Raw genomic sequence first — 22,803 nt, forward strand, 5'->3', positions numbered from 1 at the left:
AGAGTCTCTAGAGCAATAGATGGCAGAGAGGACTCCAACCCTTGTCCTCTGATCCAAAGACCAAGACACTGGCGACTATGCATTCTCGAGTCCTGCCACCTCCAGGACTGTGTCCTCAGAAAACAGTAGCCACCAGAGGGGCCCACCCCTCATTTCCGTCTCACACAGACCGTGCACGGCCTGGCCCCTGCCTTCCCCTTTTGATGTCCTCATAGCTGCCCCAGGACTCGTTTGGAAGGGCTCTTCCTTGGTAGGCAATTACCTGAGTTCATATGGTTAATTGAAATATTCCTTTTCCTAGAGTTTTAATTCATCCAGCATAGTTTCAGGAACCACAGATAATAAGACCTAATTTATAATTAGGGCTTATCAAGAATCAGCTAATTTCTAGACCCCTGATTCCCAAGGAGGGAGCGTGCAGGGTGGGGGCCTCTCTTCCCTTTCCAGGGACTTGCTACCCACGAAGCTCAGAGAGGCACCAGGGAGGAGGGAAAACTAATTGGGAGCTGGCCCTCCATCTTGGACAATTTATTAATTGGATTATGGGAAATCTCAGGCCCCAGGCAAATCCCAAGGAGGCACCCCTGCCTCCCTGGTTTACGGTGAGATTATTAGGCACAAAGACGTGAGGCCTGGGTTCCACTGAGTTTTTCAGGAGCTGGGAAGCTTTTAAAAACCCACTGGACACTGCTCTCAGTTTCCCCATCTGTACAATGGCCAGGATCATCCGGCCCTCCTGGCCTCTCCGAGCTCTCACAGGAATTATGTGAGATGATGGGCAGGTGTACTTCAGGAGCTGTCACGATTTCTTCTGAGGCCTGTGTGCCTGGGATGGGCTTGAAAGACAGCCAGAAAAGGATGTCCCCACCCAGGAAACCATGCCTCAGAGAGATTGAGACTGGCCAGGCCCCTCTGGCAGGAAGAGTTGGGGTCTGCCTTTAACCTCAGCCATCCTTGTGCCTGGATTCCTAAGCCTTTCCTTGCACCTGCAGGCCCAGGGGTCTTGGACTCCAGTGCTCTTGTTGCTTATCTACTGCAAGCTCCACTTCTCCCCAGAAGCCACTCAAACATCCACCCAACCAGTCTGAGGTCAGGAAGGGGTAATGCAGGGACAGCGGAGTGAGCACAACTTCGGAATCATGCAGGCCCAATCCAACCCATACTCTGCCCTCTACTAGCTGTGTAAGTCAGAATTCTTTTAACCAAAAGAATGTGACATGAGACAGAAACCCGACTCAAATGAGCTTAAGCTAAAAAGAAACATTAGCTATGTATCTAAACACTGTAGAGACACTGGCTTTAGGTATGGCTGGATCCATGTGCTCAATGATGATGTCAGAGCTCTCTTTCTCTCTCCAGCTCTTAGCTGTGATTTTCTCTGTGTTAATTAATACCTCAGCAGGGTTTCACCATTGGTGCAAAAAGATGGCTGTGGCCCATCCCTGGGGTGTGAGAGAGAAGGTAGAATGAGCCCACTACATAGACTGAGCAGGATTTCCACGCAGCAGGGAAGAGTGGTTCTCAAAGAAAGGGAGATCAGGAAGACAAAAAGCTATTTAATCTCAAGCCAATCACGCACCCTGTCTGGTCCCCTGTTTTCTCATCCGTAAAATGGTATCAGTAGCAATGTTGCAGGATAAATACACAAGAGTACTATACAAAAATCAGTTATATTTCTATACACTAGCAATGAACAATCCAAAAAGGAAATTAGGGAAACAATTTCATTTATAATAGCTTTGAAAAGGATAAAATACTTTAGGAATAAATTTAACAAAGGGAGTGCAAGACTTACAGACTAAAACTATGCAACATTGTTGAAAGAAATCAAAGACCTAAAGGAATTAGACATTCTGTGTTCATGGAAGACTTAATATTGGTAGGATGGCAATACGCATCAAATTGATCTAAGATGCAATGCAATCTGCAAAATCCCACCTGCCTCTTCTTCCGAAATTGACAAGCAGATCCTAAAATTCACATGGAAATGCAAGGAACCAAGAACAGCCAAAACAATCTTGAAAAAGAAAAGTTGGAGAATTCACAATTACAACTTCAACTTTCCAACTTCAAAACTTTCTACAAAGCTACAGGAATCCAGACAGTGTGGTATTGGCATAAGGATAGACATACAGATCTCTGGCATAGAATGGAGAGGGCAGAAATAAATCCACACATCTATGGCCAACTGATTTTCAACAAGGTGCCAAGACAATGAAATGGGGAAAGAATCGTCTTTTCCATAAATGGCGCTGGGAGAGACGGGCTATTCACATGTTAAAAGATGAAGTTGGACCCCTACCTCGTACATTATTCAAAAATCAACTGAAAATGGGTCATAATCTAAATGTAGGAGCTAAAACTGTAAAACTTTTGGAAGAAAACATAGGTGTAAATCTTCGTGACCTTGGATTAGGCAATGATTTCTTAGATACGGCACCAAAAACATAACTGATGAAAGGAAAAGAAATTGGATTTCATCAAAATTTAAAACTTTGTGCTTCGAAGGACATTATCAAGAAAGTTACAGAGAGAATAGCAGAAAATATTTGCAAATCATGTAGCAGATAAGGGATTCGTATAGAGAATATATAAAGAAATCTTACAATTCAATAATAAAAAGATAAATAACCCAATTAAAAATTGGATTTTAAATCAGGTATCAAAAGATTTGAATATACATTTCTCAAATCTGTATATTTTCAAAAGAAGACATACAAATGACCAATGAGCACACAAAAAAGATGCTCAACACTATGGGTCATTAGGGAAATGCAACTCAAAACCACAGTGGGATACCACTGCACATCCACAACTATGGCCGTCACCACAAAGGTAGACAATAACAAGTGTTGTCAAAGAAGTGAAGAAATTAGAACCTCATACGTTGCTAGTTGGAAAAATGGCACAACCACTTCTGAAAACAGTGTGGCAGCTCTTCAAAAAGTTAAACACAAAGTTACCATGTGACCCAGCAATTCCACTCCTAGCGATTCTACTCCCAGTTTCTAGAGAATTGAAAGCATAAGTCTACACAAAAATGCATACATGAATGTTCCTACCAGCGTTATTCATAACAGGCAAAAAGTGGAAACTGCCTAAATGTCCATCAACTGAAAATAGGATAAATACGTATTATATCCATGCGATGGAATAGTATTCAGCCATAAAAAGGAATGAAGTACTGATACATGCTACAACATGGATGAACTTTGACAACATTACACTAAGTAAAAGAAATCAGTCACTAAAGGCCACATATTATATGACTCATTTATATGAAATGTCTAGATTTGACAGATCCATGTAGACAGAAAGTAGGTTAGTGGTTTCCAGGGGCTGGAGGAAGTGGGCAATGGGGAGTGACTGTTTTTTTGTTTTTGTTTTTTTTTAAAGATTTTATTTATTTATTTTTCCCCCCCAAAGCCCCAGTAGATAGTTGTGTGTCATAGCTGCACATCCTTCTAGTTGCTGTACGTGGGACGCGGCCTCAGCATGGCTGGAGAAGCGGTGCGTCGGTGCGCGCCCGGGATCCGAACCCGGGCCGCCAGCAGCGGAGCGCGCGCACTTAACCGCTAAACGGGGCTGGCCCTAGGGAGTGACTGTTAATGGGTGTGGGGTTTCTTTGAGGGGTGATGAAATATTCTGAAATTAGATGATGGTATGGTTGCACAACTTGATAAATACACTGAAAACACTGACCTGCATACTTCGAAAAGGTGAATTTATGGTGTGATTTTATGTGTCAACCTGACTAGAACAAGAGGTGCCCAGATATTTGGTTAAACATTATTCTGGGTGGAGCTGTGAGGATGTTTCTGGAAGAGAGTAGCATTTGAATTAGTAGCCTGAGTAAAGCAGACTTCTCTCCCCCGACCCCCCAATGTGGGTGGGCATCATCCAACCCATTGAGGGCCTGAATAGAACGAAAAACAGAAGGTTGAATTCTCTCTCTCTCCCTGACAGCTTGAGCTGGGGCATCCAACTTCTCCTGTCCTTGGCCAGGAACGTACTCCATCGGTGCACCTGGTTCTCAGCCTTTGGACACGGACTGGGACTACGCCACCAGCTCCCCTAGGTCTCCAGCTTACAAATGGCAGATTGTGGGACTTCTTATCCTCCATAATCACAGGAGCCAGTTCCTTACAACAAATCCCTTTTTTATATTTCTAAGAGAAATACATATATTTACACATATGTTAGATATATATTTATACCTATCTATCTATCTATCTATCCTATTGGTTCTGTTTCTCTGGAGAACCTGACTAATACAGGTAGCAGGTGAATCATAACTCAATTAAGCTATTATTTAAAAACTGGTATCAAAACATCCACCATACAGGGTAATTGTGGAGAAGAAATGAATTGTTGCATCTGAAGCTCCTAGCACAGGGGTAGGCGCACGGTAAGTGCTATTGGTTTTCTTTCCTTTCTAATTAAATACTCCCGATTCCCCCCACCCCACCCTCTTTAAGCAATTCCACCCCAGTGTCTAAGGTAGAACTTGGAGGCATTCCACAAAGAAGGCTACTCCACGCTTAGCTACTCACAGAGCAGCCTGGGTCGTTATTAAGATGGCTGGGCTGGTCTTCCCTGATAATAATGAATAAGATATTCATTTCCCTGAGAATGTATCCACCTCTCCAGCAATCCCGGGAACATGGGGGGAGACAGACGCAGCTCTATTAATCCAAGCAGGACTCACATCCACTTTGATTCAAAGGTTTCATTCTGGTCGGTTTCCATGAGGAGGACAGTTTATTAGCCGGCGATGACAGGTTAGTGAACTCGGGTACCGGGTGTTTGGCTAAGGATGACGACGAGGCTATTTTAAGTCACCGGAGTTCAAGGGTATCTGCCTCAGCGCTCTTGTTGAAATTGATCTGTAGTCCTGCACACTTGACCTTGCTGCATAAAATAGTTCCGGGGAATAGAAGAGCTCACTTCTAGCCGAGGGAGCAGATGCGTCCCAGCTGCCCCTCCCTCGCGCCAGAGGACCCACCGCCCAGCTGACCTGGAGTGTGGGCTTCCGCTGTGACGTGGTCACCAGGCAGCAGTCACAGGAGGGGACACCCGCCCAGCAGGTGGTCCAGCCGCCTGGGTGGGGAAGGCGCGGAAAGAGGGAGGATTGCCCAAGGTCGCGAAGTGAGTCAGCGACAAAGTTAGGATTTTAGTCCAGGTTGGTGTAACTCAAGCTCCTCCTTCAACTCTTATAAAAGATTTAAGATTTATCAAATACCTGTCACATTCTGGGTACCCTCTAAAGCTTTATATACATTAGGTCCTTTAAGTCCCACAACAGCCAGTGAGTTAAGTACTACTGGTCTCCCCATTTTACAGATGAAGAAATTGAGAATTCCCATTCTACGTGGAGCTTGAGTAATTTGCCTAAGGTCACGTGGAGAGTAGAATGGCAGACACGGGATTTGAACCCGGGGTGTGTGACACTAGAACCAGCCTCTTAGCCATCACACCGTACCACCTCAAAGCTTATTGCACTGTGAAAGAAAACGAAACCAGATTCTGCCAGGGTCTAACTGTCTAAGACAGTTCAGCTGTCTGCGTGGACCAAATTAACCGGGTAATCGTCGCAGCTCAAACCACTGCATGCGAAATGGAGCCAGATGGCACCCCTCTTGGGAATCACTCCTCTCTCTAGATTTCTGGAGCGCCCAAAGCCTGCCTGGCCAACCAGCACGAAATGTGGTACACCAGATCGTGTGTCCTGGCACTGTCCAAACAAGCTGTCCCGTCCTCCCTTCCCCTCTCGCCAGTCAGAGATCTGCACCCCTGCTCTTCTCTTTCGGCCTTTGGCGTCGAATCGGCCCGCTGGGGTTTGTTACTTAGTATGGGCAGAAGGAGCGCTGGACCGGGAGTCAGGGCATCGATGTGTGAAAATCCTGTGCGTCCTTGAGTGAGTCACTTAACCTCTCTGGCCCCCAAGTTCCTTACCTGTAAGATGGTATATAAGGACATCTGCTTTTCTCACGGGGTTGTTCTGAGGACTCAGAGAACTTGCCTGACGTGGGTGGATTTTGAACCCTGGAAAGGACCAAGCATTTAAGGAGCTCTTATTACCAAGACAAACGGTGAGGTGTAATGAGAGGGAGTGACCGGTAGGTGGCAGTGCTTCAAAGCAGCCTGTGGGATGCCCGAAGGAACTTCCTATTAACCCTTGCTCATTAGGTATGTGGAACCGCAGTACCCGACCCCATACAGACATCTATAAAGGGGAAAGTGAGGCTCAGAGACCAGAAGTGCCACTTCCAAGGGCCCGCCATAACACAGTGGCAGAGCCGGGATCAGACCCGAGGTTGGGTGGTCTCTGAACTTCCCACACTCAACCCTTATCTATTAGGTTCCAAGTGGGTGCAAACCCCTACGTGAGACCTTTCCCATGAGTCTCATTGCTCGAGCCTGGGGGATTCCCAGCCCCATTCGACCTCCAGGTCTGCCACCTCCCACTGCTTCCCGGCTGCACGCGCTGGGACAAGGACTCACCCAGCCTACACTGACACCGGACGCGGAGAGGTGGCGGAAAGCAGCCGGATGGACCAGAGGCCAGACCTGCTTCTGACCCCAGTTTCACCTCTCGCTCCCCATGTGACCTTGGCCGCGGCCCTCATCAGTCGGTCATGATATCAACTTAGTGAGCGTTTAATTGTAAAATAAAAGAGTTTAAAAAATACTAGCAAATATCTGCCATAGTACAGCTAAACACTGTTTTTTTCAAAAAACAAAAATTGTTCCACTTTTATGTACATACACACAACGTGAAAATCCTATGTGTGCGTGTGTGTACCGGGTCTGATATAAAAGGCATTTCGTCTTATGCGTCACAGTCTCATGGTCCTGAGAACCCCATCGAAGGGCGATTCCAACTTCGTATTCTGCGATCCAACGTCTCCTGCCCTTTGCCGCCTTCACGTCTGCTAAGCCGAGCGCCAAGGTGCCCAGGAGTCGCCACCCGGGTATGTTTCTACTTTGACAGTTTGCTGCCTCGGTCTCAGGAAAGGTCTAGTTCACTCCTATCTTCCATTATTTAATATACTGATAATGTGCACGGTACCATTTTACCCTCAATGCAGTCACACGTGGTAGATAGTACCCCACCTACAGATGGAAAAACTGAGGCTCAAGAGGCGATGTGACTTCCCCAAGGCCCAAGGCCTCCAGCAAGTGCAGGAGGCAAGACCCGAACCAGGGTCAGCCTCATCCTGAGACGTTGCTGACTCCGCCGCCTCAGGTTGCCTTGAGCACAGAGAGGGCCTGGGGGCTCCTCCTCCTGAGAAAAGTAACAACCGCTTACCAGCGCTTCCATTTCTCTTATTCTGAGGCACTTTTATTTTCTCTCTCTCTCTCAAGTTTGATTGAATTTACACTTAATGAATCCAGCTTTGTCATTTAGGGGATGTTGGAGCAATAAGACTTGACAAGGCGTGAGTGATGATGCAATCAGTGGCTCTGGGAGCCCTGGCAGGCGGTGGCCAGAGCTGGGAGCTATGCCTGCTCCCTCTCTGGGGTGAGGGCTGCCCGACTCCGGCCCTGCCGAGGCAACCTGACTCCCTGCAAGGAGCAAGACGGGGTGTGGGGGTGAGTCACTTTATTTAGGCCGAGAGCTAGAAGGGGCCTTTTGGATTAGAATGGGTAAACAGGGGTGGCGAAGAGGGGGTCAACAAGATGGGAGCAGTGGGTGCCAGTTCTGCCACTGGGACCTACTTGCTCTGTGCCCTTGGGCAAGTCACTGCCCCTCTCTGGTCCTCTGTCCCTCCGTCTATAAAATGAGACAATAGTCCAAGGTTGTTGTTGCTTTGTAAATTGTAGGAGCGGGGCTCAGGGTCTTACTGGAATTTCAAAGGTTGTTGTTTGACAGCAAATTAAGCTACTCGGAAGTCCATCTTATGTCCTTTTACCTGCCAATGATAAAGGGCAGCTCCACCATCCGGGGCCCACCCGTGTGCAAGGCTGGTGGGTGGGCCCCTGGGGGGTGGGAGGGTAACAATCTTTGACAAAGGGACAAAATGAAAAATCAAAATTTCATCAAAGTGTGATCTCACTTATGTTAGCAAAAACAATATATGCACAGAAAAAAGTGGCTGGGAGAATAAACCTAAAATGTTCACAGTCAGGGGTAGAATTTTGTGGATTTCCCCAGTCTTATCTGAAATTTTAAACCACTTTTTTTAAATGAAATAAAGCACACATACAGAAGAGTGCATAAAACAAACATAAAGTTTAAGGAAAAATTAAACGAACATCTACAGAACCACCTTCATTACCACCCCTTAGAAGCCTCTCGAATGCCCTCCTCGACAAAACCGTTCCTGTTCCTTGACAGGCGGCTTTCTGCCAATCATCTCTTTGTTTTTATTTTTCATAGTTCTACTCCCTAAGTAGGGCATCCCTAAAGAGTAGTTTTTCCTATTTTTGAAATTTATCAAAATGGAATTATACTGTATGTCCTTTGTGGGTATGTGTCTATCTTCTTTAAATCAACATTATGTTTTAAAAATGTATCCTCATTTTGCATGAGGCTAAAGTTGGTGCATTTCAGACGCTGTGCAGTTGTAAATTTTATGTCTATATTACAATTCATTACCATTTTAATGTTGGTCGACATCTGGGTGGTTTTCTATATCTTCTCATTTTTCTACAATGAGCGTCATTATAGGTGGAATGCCTGGTTCATAGTAGGTGTCCAATTAAAATTTTTGTGTAAATGGTTGAAGACTGATACATTATTATTATTATTATTATTAATTTTGGTGAAGAAGATTGGCCCTGAGCTAACATGTGTGCCCATCTTCCTCTATGTATGTGAGACGCCACCACAGCATGGCTTGATAAGCAGCGTGTAGGTCTTCACCCAGGATCTGAGCCTTCGAACCCTGGGCCACCGAAGCAGAGGGCACGAACTTAACCACTACGCCACCAGACCAGTCCCTATTTTTTTAATTAAAGAAAAGTTTCAGTGGTACTAGAAGGATTGAGACTGTGAACAAAAATAGACCAAAGGGAGAATTTTCCGGATTTGCAGGTTTTCCCAGGAGCTCAGAGGAGGCACTTCAGGTTAAAGCAGAAGATTGTGGCTGTCATCTCCATTACCTGGAAAAGCCTCAAGCATATTTGTGCGCCCCATTTAAAATAAGAATAGAATGATATTAAAAATGAGGAAAAATTCCCACAATCATATTGTTACATTTCTGATTAGAGAAAATTAACATTTACAGAAAGCATTGTAGCAAAGTGGGCAAAGCAATTAACTAGGAATCGGAGGAGCCGAGTTTAACTCCCAACTCTTTCATCAACGAGTAGTGTGGCCTTGAAATAGTCATCCTGACATCTCAGAGCCTCAGTTTCCTCATCTGTAAAATGGGACTAACCGCTTAGAGTTGGTCAAGTGAGATGGTGTAAGCGACTGAATTCTGTTACAGTCTCTACAAATGCCAGGGGTTTCATATGAAACCGCAGGACAGAAGCAAGCCCTTCAGAAGGTCCATCTCCTGTCATGTAACATCCATGTCCTTACTGCCTACCCCACACCACCCCTGCCCGAGGCACAGAAGATACAGGAATGAGGAGACACTGCCTACCCATAAGTCAGGGAGAAGAGATGGATCTGAAATACAAGTGACCCCTTTTTATTACTAGGAATATGACTTCACTGGAAAGGTTGGGGGCAGAGATGGGAATGGGAGACTCTCTGGTGTCCAGTAGCATGGTGAGGGAAGAGACTCTGGCCGTGCCAGGCACGTAGAAGACACTTCATTTTGAAAGAAAGAATCAAAGTATCAATAGTATTTTTTAATCAGATTTTGGAAGAACATTCCCCCCACCACCATCACCTTTTGGGTGGTAGATCCCTTTGAAAAGCTGACGAAGGTCTTTGAATCCTCCTGAAGTCCCACAGAGGTCCAGGGAGGCCTGGTTGCGACCATGCATTAGAGCAGAGTTCCTCACCATTTTTTTGAGGCATTGATGTCTTTGGCAGTTTGAGGAAGCTCATAGAACCCTTCTCAGAATAATGTTTTTAAATGGAAATAATGTGTATATATTAAATGCATATGTATTTTGATGAAAATATCTTATAGAATTGCAAAGAAAAATCAATTATATTGAAATATAGTTTTCAACATATTAAAAGAACAACTATGAGAAATACTAATAGACTATTTTTTCTTAATGCTTTAAATAACAAACTCTAGCAAGAGGTCTAACAACTAACATGATTTTGAAATAATGCTGAACCTAAATAATATTTCGCAATATCTGTAACAACTGTGTTGTGATAGGAAGACACCTGTGATTTTTATTGGTGGCAAGTCATAGTCCTGCTAAGGTGACTGTGGTTTGTCGCCTACGTTCAAAAGGGAAGAAAGTGCTAAATTTCCGTTATGAAATTAGTGAAAACAAAGAAAAATAAACATGTGTTTTTTTCCCCATCCAAGTGTACAGTCCTCTGAATTCTAACCAGACACGTCAGGTTAAGAGCCCCTGCAGGTGTTTGAACTGTTTATGTTAATGATGAAGTGGCTCATACTATGCTACTGTGTCTTTTTGGAAAAGATTTCTCCTTTTACAAACACACAAAGTCGCAGCCACCAGTGGACCCCAAGGTGTGAAGGGGACGCAGGACAGGGCAGAGTTGGGGACAGGCCTTGTGGAATAAAAGAATCCCTACAAGTGTGCATGTTGGGTCAGATACGCCCCCACGGCCCCGCTTACACCACAGCCCACTACAAGCCTGTACCACATTATACATTGAACCAGCAGACAACAAGTCCCATATACAGCATTTAAGACCACTAGAAGCAGCTCAGCTAGGACACAGAGGTCAATTCTACTTTAGATGCTTTTTAATTAAAAAAAAAAAAAAAGTCAATGAGCTAAGCTTACTGCTTTAGATCTTAGAAAACATTTCTCTACCCCACCCCCACCACACACAAAGTCTAAGGGAAACAGTAGGCAGGAAAGAAGGATAATAGCAGGAATAAACAAATTAGGAAACATAAAAACAGTGGAATCGATAAATAAAACCAAGAGCTGGTTCTTTGAGAGAGTTAATAAAAAAAGACCAACCTCTGGTAAATATAATCAAGAAAAAAGGCCCAAATGACATCAGAAATGAGGAAGTGATTATAACGACAAATCAAAAAGATTAAAAATCTTGAAGGGGCATTGTACATAATTCTACAGCAGATTTGTTTGAAATTATCAATTAGACGATAGTCTACAAAAATATAAAATAATCCAATTGATACGAGAAATGTGGGTTAGAACAGCAAGCAAGGAAGACTCTGAGAATGAGAAATTTATTAAAGAACAACCCTCTCCACCCTGAAAAGGATATTCGTGTCCACCGTGGAGTCTCTGGAGAAATCTATCCAAATTTTACAGAACAGTGCACCTCCATGTTACATAAATTATTCTTTAACATAGGGGAAAAAAATGGTTTAAGAAACCTGCGAATTCGTTTTGCAAGGCAAATGCTGTCCTGATTTTAAGCCCTGATATAGAATTTTTTTTAAAGGAAGCAGGATCCAATATCATTTGAGAATACAGTCCTAGCAAATAGTGTTCAGCAGCACATTAAGACACTACAGCACCATGACCACAAAGGATTTCTCCAGCAATGCAAGGAAAGTTCAGCACAAGGGTATCTATTAATATAACACATCAGATCAATAGATTAAATAATATGAACCATATCACCATCCTAATGGATGCCAAAAAATGCATTTCAATAGATGTCAAAACATTTTTAAAAATAGGAATAGAATGACACTTCCTTAACGTAATAAGAATCTATTAAAAACCAAGCCAGCATCCTTTTAAATGGAAGAACGTTAGAGATTTTCCCGTTAGAAAGGGGAACAAAATAAATAAGCTCCCTATCACCATTATTATTTAATATTATATTGATAAATTTGGCTGATGTAATATGACATGAAAAAGAAACCATAAGAATAGTTATTCGAAAGACAGAAAGCTTCATCTGAAGATGATATGATTATAAATTTTAAAAATCCAGTGTCATCCGAACTACTATTAGTGGTAACACAAAAGTTCAATAAGTGGCTGGATATCGTGAATACATGACAAATATGTTAAAAATCAATAACTTCCTTAAATAAATGCAATAACAAGACAGGAAACAAATTAAAAAATGAGATCTAATTCAGAATCAAACATCGCTAATTAAATATTAAGACATCAACATAGCATAAAAAATTTTCAAAATTTTCCTGGAAAGTGTAATAGAAAACTTGAAAAATGGAAAAACACATCATGTTTCTCAATGGAAAGCCTAAATATTGTAATTTTATTATTTATTGAATCAAGATATTCTCAAAATAATATAAAAGGGTTTCTTACAGAATTTGACAAAATGCATTTCAAAATAATTTGGAAAAGAATAGGAAAAATAATAAAGAATATTCTGAAAAAAAAACAATGGTAATAGGTGACATTTAAATAAATCATTAAAGAACAAGAACTGAATTGGTGTGTTACTAGAGCAAAATTAGATCCATAACTTAGAGAAACCAAAGGTCCCAAAACCAGAGTTGATGACATAAGAGAATGTAACATAAAAAGGGTGTCACAAAATGGTAGAGACATGAGACACCATGTAATAAAGGAATGGGACAGTAGATAAGCAGATAAATCAGATTAAGTCTATACCTAAAAATAAATTCCAGATTTAGAGGGGGTTAATTGAAAAAAGATTGTAGAAAACCCAGTGGAAGATAAAATGGCATATTTATCCCATCTAAAAACTAGACCAAGGATGGAAGAAATGACAAAGAGGAGAAATTGACAGATTAAACTATATAAAAACGCAAAATGTGTGCACACACAAGCTAAAAGAAAAGAAAAATAATACATTAGGGAAAAGATTTGTATCAAATGGGCTCAACTATTTTTTTAAGTTTGATATTTTGGAGAATCTAAAGAAAGTTAGGACCCTTTCACATTTACAGACGTATATACATACATAGACCCACAGGAACACACACACATACATTCACCTTGACACATACGGACATACACATAAATGGTAAGTTCACTTCTATGGGGCTGGTGGACTCCCTAAGCCTCTCATTGGACCCAAGGTTAGGAATACCTCATCTGGAAAGAAGAGAATACATTAAAATATGTGAGGACACCCAAAGCCAAACAAGTAAATGAGCAAAAGACATGACCAAACAGTGCACTGAAAAGGAAATAGAAATAGTAGATGCAAGGACAAATGATCAATAGGCATAAAATATGCTCCAATTTTTGTGTACTAAAGTATCAAATTGGTATGCAACTGATTTTAAAAAGCAAGCTAATGCTGACGAGTTTTCTGGAAAATTGCCACATGGCTGGTCCCTTTTGAAGAGCAATTTAAAATACCTCACAAGAGCCCCCAGAACATCAATACTTTTCGACCTAACTGCCCTTTTGCTGGAAATTCATACTCATGAAATAATTTGAGGAACAAAGCTCCTCAAAGGCATTCATTACATCATTTATGAATGGTGTTAGTATGAAAGTAAATAAATATTAAAAGAAAGGGCAAGAGGACAACTCAACAATTTCGGAAATCACCGTAATGGAATAATGTGCTGCCATTAAAATGAAAATAAAATGATTATCATACGCTAAATAAAAATAAAATAAAATTGTATAGTTTATATCACAAAAATGGTGGCAAATGATACATTTACTTTTTAAAATTTTCCTTAATGTTATACATAAAAAGCTATATTCTATGCTAAGCATAGAGAGGATATCAGACTATAATAGAATCTGAGAAAGGGAGGGATCTTAGAGAGCTTATGGGGCTGCCACTCAAATCCAGGACTCCTGACTTAATCTAATGATGCCCATGAGCTATTTGAGACAAATATGACCCTAAGAACTTCTGTGATGAACTGAGTTCCTTTCCCTCCCCTTTTCTCTTTTTTTCCCCTTTTTCTTCTTTCCTTCAAGTGGGTGATTCTTACACATCATGATCATGATTTAAGGTTGCTACCTCCCAAATGCCATCAAACTCACAATTATTCAAAATATCTGTGTCAGTGTTGGAATACAGGGATATTTTAAAGCAATGTGCTATAAATGAGCACAGACCGAGGGAGATAAAAGTCCTCACACCTTGTAATGCAACCCTCCTCTGGAATCCAACCTCCACATCTGTCTTCTTCCACTGCTGGATCTCTAGCATCCAGAATGGTATTTGGCACTGAGTAACTGCTCAATAAATATCAGATGGTTGGATGGATGGATGAGACAAAGAAGGACCCACCTAAGAAGCAAAGAGAAGCAAGCTTGAAAACCCTAAAACTCTGAGCGGATCATAGCTCTGGAGGTCCACTTGGTGGTTACGAGGGGAAAATAAAAAGATTTTAGGAACTGTTACAAACCCACACTCAGAGTATTGGTTGCATCATTTGCCCCCATCTTTCCCTGAGGTGCACTAAAAGATGGTGCACTAAGTTGAGATGGATAGTCAGACTGGTTAGAGAAGGGGCATGGTGTCCACCGTTGACTCAAATAACAAAAGCAAAATATGCTTGATTGAACCCTGAATGTCCCTGATCTGTAAAGCCCTTTGGTAGAGACCTTTTCCAACTGCCACTGTCATCTGAACCTTAGAGCTCATCCACATGCCTAGAATCGGGGGCTGGCATTGAGGGTGAGCCAAGAAGCAGTGAGAAGTGAGCTAATCTCAAGCCCAGGAATGACTTGGGGACCTGTGTCTGCCCATGCCCACACAGAGAGGGGGTTAAAGGACATGTTCCACAAAAAAGTGCACTTCCCTGCCTTACCAGTAGTTCTAACCTACACCACGTAATAAATTGGATGCCCCGACTAGCCGACCAAACCTTCAAAAACACAAAATTTCTCTTTTTCTCCATGTCTGACATCAAAAGAACTGAATTTGCTCCTCCCCTAACAGACTTTACTGCAAGCCTAAACTTGCTTCCTAAGAGTAAGTAAAACAAGAACAGTCATCAAATTGTTATTTTCACCAATACAAAAAAGTCAAATCAGATATACACACTGAACAAATGTTCCTGTATGAAACAGACTTCCTTCAAGAAACAGAAGAAAAAATTTTAATATCAAATTTATATTTTCCATGAGATTAGAGAATATACTGCGTTTATGAAAAGGTAATCAACTGAGATAAGACAATTTTACTTTAACAGGAAAGCCATGATTGAAGAATTTTAAAAAGTAGTAGGGACAATGAAGAGCATATGAAACCTTGAAGACAACCAAATTAATAATTTAAACTGTCTGTTGAAAAAAAGAAAATCTAGAATTCAGAGAGAAACATAGTGAGATGAAAGAAGATGAGCAAAATTATCAGAGTAAATCTAAAAGCAGCAGTAAAAGTTTGAGAGAAAAGTATCAACCAAAAGCAGGTAAAATTAATTAAAAGAATTCAAATCTAGACACAGCCCAGTGAAATTTCCAAATGTCAAACATACAGGAAAAAAGTCAAGAATTAAGAGCGTTAGAGTTTTAAAAATAAGATCAACCAAAATAAAAATAAGAAAGTACATGTAACTTGTGAAAGAGTAGAAAAAAAGAGAGTAGAAACATGCAAAATATAACCAAAGACTGGGGAAAAAATAAGAAACAACATAAAATAATGAAGAATTAAGAAGAAAGATATTAGTCATTACAATAAATATAAATAGATCAAACTTCTCTATCAAAAGACAAAGATTACCATATTTAGTCTAAAAACAAGCTCTACTTAAACCAAACTGTTAATGTTTAAAATAAAGGAATGGGTAAAAAGAAATAAAGCAACTGTTAGTCTACAAAAAGAATACAGGGACAATATTAACATATAAAGTTGAATTCAAAGCAAAATTCTAAATGAAATAAGGCTAAATTATTTTGATAAAAGTAAAACCTTCATTTATGATGTCATGAACTTTAGACACTCAACAACATGACATTACAATATACAAAGCAAACAATCATGATAAGAGGCTTTACAAACACTACTCTATCCACACTTTCACTTCTGATCATGGTGGAGTAACTAGAATCAGATTAGCCCTCTTATTGTAAACGTCTAGAAAATTGAACAGAATATATGAGATGACTGTTTTCAGGCAAGTCTGACATCCAATAAAAAATTACCAGCCATGTAAAGAAGCAGAAAAATATAACCAATAATGAGGAGAAAAATAACTCAATTGAAACTGACCCAGAAATGATACTGATGAGTATACAAGGACACTAAAACGGTATTATAACTGTATTTCATATGTTCAAGAAGCTAGAGAAAGGTAGAACAAACTAAGTGCAGACACAGTAGATATAAAAAATGACCCCAATCAAACTTCCAGAGATGAAAATTACAATATCTGAGGTGAAACATACAATGGTTGAGATTAACAGCAGATTTGACATTGCATAAGTAAAGATGAGTGGAGTTGAAGACATAGCAATAGAAATCTCCAAAATGAAACAGAGAGAAAAGAGACTAAAAAAATTAACAGAGCATCAGTGAGCTGTGGGAAAACTTCAAGCAAGCCAATATAAGTGTCACTGGAGTCTGTGAGAGTGTCAGGGGACAGAAATTTATTTTAAGAAATGGTGGCAGAAAATTTTACAAATAGGTGAAATTTATAAACCTACAGATCCAAGAAACTTAACAAACTGTAAGCACAAGAAACAGTATAAAAAATAATAATAACTACACCAAGGTTCATCACTATGAAAATGCTTAAAAACAATGATAAAGAGAAATTCTCTAAGGCAGGCAAATGAGAGAGAGAGACATTACATACAGAGGAACAAAGATAAGGATGCCATCAGAATTCTCTTTAGGAACAATGTGAGCTAGAAGATATTGTAGTAACATCTTTAAAGTACTGAAAGAAGGAGACCGTCAACATAAAATTCTATATCCAGCACAAATGTCTCAAAAACAAAGGTAAAGTACTTTTTTCAGACATGCAAAACTGAAAGGATTCACCCTTCCACCTAAATACGAGAAATGTTAAAGGAAGTCCTTCAAACAAAGGGAAAATGATACTAGATGGAAAGGTGAATTTACAAAAGGAATGAAGAGCACCAGAAATGGCAAGTGCCTGGGTAAATCTATAAGAATTCTGTTTTTATTATTTAAATCTCTTTAAAAGGTAGCTGACTTGAAGAAAAATTTTAAAATGAGGTTATAACATATGTAGAAGTAAAATGTATTACACAAATAGTCCAATGGTGAGCTGGCCCAGTGGCATAGTGGTCAAGTTCCCATGCTGCACTTTGGTGGCCCGGGGTTTGCAGGTTCAGATCCCAGGTGCAGACCTACGCACCACTTTTCAAGCCATGCTGTGGCAGGCATCCCACATACAAAGTAGAGAAAGATGGGCACAGATGTTAGCCCAGGGCCAATCTTCCTCAGCAAAAGGAGGAGGATCAGAAACAGATGTTAGCTCAGGGCTAATCTTCCTCACCAACAAAAAAAATAATAAAGAAATAAATAGTCCAACATTTGGAATGGAAAAATGGAAGAATATATACCAGTGAAGTGTTGTATTATCACTTGATGATAGACTGTGATAAACTAAAGATGTATGCTGTAAACCCTAAAGTAATCAGTTAAGTAAAAGAGAGATAGCTAATAAGCCCATAAAGGAGATCAAATGGAATAATTAAAAAATGCGGTTAATCCAAAAGAAGATAGAAATAGAAAGAATAGGAGAAAAAAGAGCAGATGAAGAAAATAGAAAACAAATAGCAAGCGAGTAGATTAAAACATAACCATATCAATAATCACATTAAATGTAAATGGTCTACATTTCCCAATTAAAAGTAAGAGTTTGGATTAAACACACAAAAAACCAAGATCCAACTATAGGCTGTCTAAAGAAAACCACACTAAATATATAGACACAAATAGTTTCAAATTATGAAAAACAATATACCATGCTAATATTAATCAAAAGAAAGCTGGAATACCTGTATTAATAACAGACAAAATAAATTTTAGAGCAAAGAATATAACCAGAGAAAAGAGAGTCATTTCATAATAATAAAGGGGTCAATTCTTCAAGTGGATGCAGCAGTCCTAAAGGTTTATGTAACTAAAAAGAGCTTCAAAATATATGAATCAAAAGTCGATCAAACTGCAAGGAGATATACACAAATCGACACCTAAAGTTGGAGATTTCAACAACTCTCTCTCAATTGATAGAACAAGTAGACAACAATCAGTAAGAATATAGAAGACTTGAAAAGCACTATCAGCACTATTTGACATTTATAAGAACATGCTACCCAACAACAGCAGAATACAAATTCTTTTTGTGTACATGGAATATTTACCAAAATAGACCATGTACTCAGCTATAAAACATGTCTCAATTTAAAAAGATTCAAGTCATACAAAGTATGTTCTCTGACAACAGTGGAAATAAATTAGGAACCAATAACAGAAAGATATCTAGAAAACTACCAAATATTTGGCAACTAAATAATATACTTCTAAATAACCCATCGGTCAAAGGAGAAATCAAAAGGAGAATTACAAAGTATTTTGAAAGGAATGAAAATTAAAACACAACATATTAAAATGTGTGCATTTTATGTCTATACAGAAGTTAAAATATAATGATATACACCTGAAATATACATAATGTTATAAACCAATGTTATTTCAACAAAATTTGTAGGATGCTGCTAAAATAGTGCTTAGAGAGAAATTTATAGCATTAAACACCTAAAGAAAACCACACTAAATATACAGATAGTTTCAAATTATGAAAAATTTGAAAAGGAGAAAGGCCTCAAATCAGTATCTCATCTTTCATCTTAAGAAACTAGAAAGAAGAGCGAATGCAACCCAATGTACAAGAAAGAAAAGATATAATAAAGATCACAATGGAAATTAATGAAATAGAGAATGAAAATCAATGAAGAAAATCACTGAAATAAAAGTTAGTTCTGTTAGAAGGTCAATAAAGTTGATAAACCTTTAGCTACACGGATAAAGACAGGATAACATCATATAACAATCTTGATAGATGCATAAAAATCCCTCTAAAAAATTCAACATCCATCCGTAACGAAAACTCTCAGAAATTTTGGAATAGAAGCTGATAAAAGGTATCTATAGAAAACCTACAGTTAACGTTAGACTTAATGGTAAAAGAGGAATGCTTTCTATTAATATCAGAGACCAAGGCAATGATATCTCCTCTCGTCACTGCTAATCAACATTACTGGAGATTCTAGGTAGTCCAATGAGGCAATAAAACAAAAACATATGGATTGAAAAGGAAGAAATAAAACTGACTTTCTTCATAGATGATTTAATCATGCACATAGTAAAGAATCTAATAAAAGTTTTCAAAAACTAATAAATGAGTAGCAAATTTGCAAGATACAAAGTCAATATACAAAAATCAATTGTATGGTCTTCCGTTTTTGTGAAGATGGAATAGACATGGTTTTCCTTATTCCTCCCATTAAGTAAAAACCCTGGATATCGTATATATTTAAAAAATAAGAAGACTCTGAAAGGTGCCAGACTGGCAAGAGATCTCAGACTCAAAGAACACGACAGCAGGGAGCTCCCTCAGTTTTCTTTTTGCCTCATCTATCCCAGACTGGGTGCTGGAGTGAGTGGCAACCTGGAAACACCAACAGAAGCAGGCAAAAAGGGCCTCAACAAAAACCTGCTTTTTCTAGCCAAAAGACGAGGAAAAGGACAGCCCAGGAGGACAGAAAACTTTTAGAAATTACCTGCTTTACTGAATCCAATCACCACAGAAAAATCTGTGGCCCCATTTAAACACAGTCTAGAGGAGGCCAAGTGGAGAGTCTAGACTTCCACCCTTGTTGGGCCATAATGAGACCAGGGTAGTGTCAGAGAAGGTGAAGACGGACTTCATCTATGCTAGGTGGTAAAGAGGCACCCCTCCATAGCATCAATGGAGACCATGTGGGGAGCCTGGACATCCACCCCACCCAGCGATAATGAAGTGCCCTCTCATACTGGGGTGGTGTCGGAGGAAGCTAAGTAGACAGCAAAGACTTTCACTACTACTCAGCAGTAACAAGACATCTCTTCCTGTAGTGCCAACAGAAGCCACATGGGGAGCGAAAACAAGGCACTCCTCTTCCAGCCAGGAAGGTATCAATGGAGGCCTAGCGGAAAGCTGGAATTCCCGAGGAGTCCAACAGGAATGAGGAGTGCCCCAACTTGGGTTTCAACAGAGGCTGAGTAGGAAACTTGGATTACCACCATCACCTGGCAATATCAAGGCAGTGTCAGAGTAAACTAAGTAAAACATAAAGTTGAAGTACTATCAAAAGTCTCATAATATATTACCTAAAATGTCCAGCTTTTAATTAAAAAAATCACTTATTATACCAAGAACCAGGAAGCTCTCCAACTGAATGAAAAATCACAATCAGTAGATGCCTACACTCAGATGACAGAGATGCTAGAACTCTTTGAAAAAAATTTTAAAGCAGCCATCATAAAAATGCTTCAATGAGCAATTACAAACACACCTGAAACAAATGAAAAACTAGGGAGAGAAATAGAAAGTCTCAGCAAAGAAATAAGAGATTTAAAAAAGGAACTGAAGGGGCCGGCCCGGTGGCGCAAGCGGTTAAGTGCGCGCGCTCCGCTGCGGCGGCCCGGGGTTCGCTGGTTCGGATCCCGGGCGCGCACCGACGCACTGCTTGGCAAGCCATGCTGTGGCGGCGTCCCATATAAAGTGGAGGAAGATGGGCACAGATGTTAGCCCAGGGCCGTCTTCCTCATCAAAAAAAAAAAAAAAGAGGAGGATTGGCGGATGTTAGCACAGGGCTGATCTCCTCACAAAAAAAAAAAAAAAAAAAAAAAAAAAAAAAAGGAACTGAAAAATACAATAACCAAGATAAAGGAACTCAATGGGGGGCCTCAAGAGCAGAATGGAGAGGATAGAGGAAAGAATCAGTGAACTGGAGGGTACGACAGTAGAAATTATCCAATCTGAACAACAGAGAGAATATAGACCAGAAAAAAGAAAATGAACAAAGCCTCAGAGACCTGTGGGACCTTAACAAAAGATCTAACATTTGTGTCATCAGAGTCCCAGAAGGAGAAAAGAAAGTGAGAAAACCTGAAGAAGTAATAAAAAAAAAAAGGCTGAAAAAATTTTGCAAAAGATATAAACTTGCAGATTCAAAAAGCTTTAGTGAACCCCAAACAAGATAAATCCAAAGAAATCCACACCAAGAGTTTCCTAGCTAGTCAACGAGGAAAACTAAAATCTAAACAAAACAACCTCAAAAGCAGTAAGAGAGAAATGACACCTTACCTGGGGGGGAAAATAAAGAGAACGACAAAGGTTTCTAATCAGAACCCCTGAGGCCAGAAGGAAGTGTTACAATATTTTTCAAGTGCTCAAAGAAAACAAATGTCAACCCAGAATCTATATCCGGAGAAAATATCCTTCAAGAATGAAGGAGGAATCAAGACATTCTCAGATGAAGGAAAACTGAGAGAATTTGTTACCAGAAAATTTACCCAAAAATATGGCTAAAGAAAGTTCTCTAACAGAAAGGAAACAATAAAAAAAAAGGAATCTTGGAACATCTGGAAAGAATAAAGAACACAGTAAGCAAAAATATGGGTAAAGACAATAGACTAACCTTCTTTTGAATCTTCTAAATTATGTTTGATGGTTGAAGTAAAATTATAGCACTGACTGGTGTGCTTTGAAATTTATGTAGAGGATATATATCTAACAAAGATATATAAACAAAGGAGGGTAAAAAAAGACATAAAGGGAGGTAAGATTTTGAACTGTTAAAATGAGAATACCAGTACATTGTAATAAGTTCTGTATATATATATAACACCTGTAGATGTCTAGGGAATATTTAGAGCAACCTCTAAAAATCAATAAAAAGATAGACACCATAAATAATACTATAGGTAAGTGAAAATGGAATTCTAAAAAATGTTCAAGTAACCCACAGATGACAGGAAATAGAAAACAGAGAAATGAAAAACAAAACAAAAAATGAAACCGGAGAATTAAGCCCTAATATATCAATAACTCCATTAAATGTAAATGGTCTAAATACACCAATTAAAAGAGAGATATTGACAGAGTAGATTAAAAGACATGACCCAACTATGAGAAACCCATTTTAAATATAATGATATAGACAAGTTGAAAGTAAAAGGATGTAAAAAGTAATATCATGCAAACATTAATCAAAATAGACCGGGAATGGCTATATTAATATGAGATAAAGTAGGCCTTAGGGGAATGAAAATTATTGGAGACAAAGAGAGACGTTATTTAATGATAAAAAATTAATCCACAAAGAAGACACAGAAATCTTTGATGTGCATGCACCAAAAACAGAGCTGCAAAATGTGAGGCAAAAACTGATAGAACTTAAAGGAGAAATAGAAATATCCACAATTATGGTTGAAGACTTCAACACTCCTCTCTTAACAATTGATGGAACAACTAGACAGAAAATCAGCAAGAATGTAGAACTCAACAACACCATCAACCAACAAGATCTAATCAACATTTATAAAGCATTCCACCCAACAAAGGAAGAACACATATTCTCTTCAAGTACCCCCAGAACATATACCAAGATAGGCCACATTTGGAGCCATAAAAGAAACATCAACAAATTTAAAAGAATTGGGATAATAATGCATTCTTCTACCACATGGAATCAAACTAGAAAACAATAACAAAGAGATAATCAGAAAATCTCCAAACACTTGAAGACTAAACAACATTAAATGACTTA

Source organism: Diceros bicornis, chromosome 28, assembly GCF_020826845.1.
Source record: "Diceros bicornis minor isolate mBicDic1 chromosome 28, mDicBic1.mat.cur, whole genome shotgun sequence".
In the NCBI taxonomy this organism is placed as follows: Eukaryota; Metazoa; Chordata; class Mammalia; order Perissodactyla; family Rhinocerotidae; genus Diceros; species Diceros bicornis.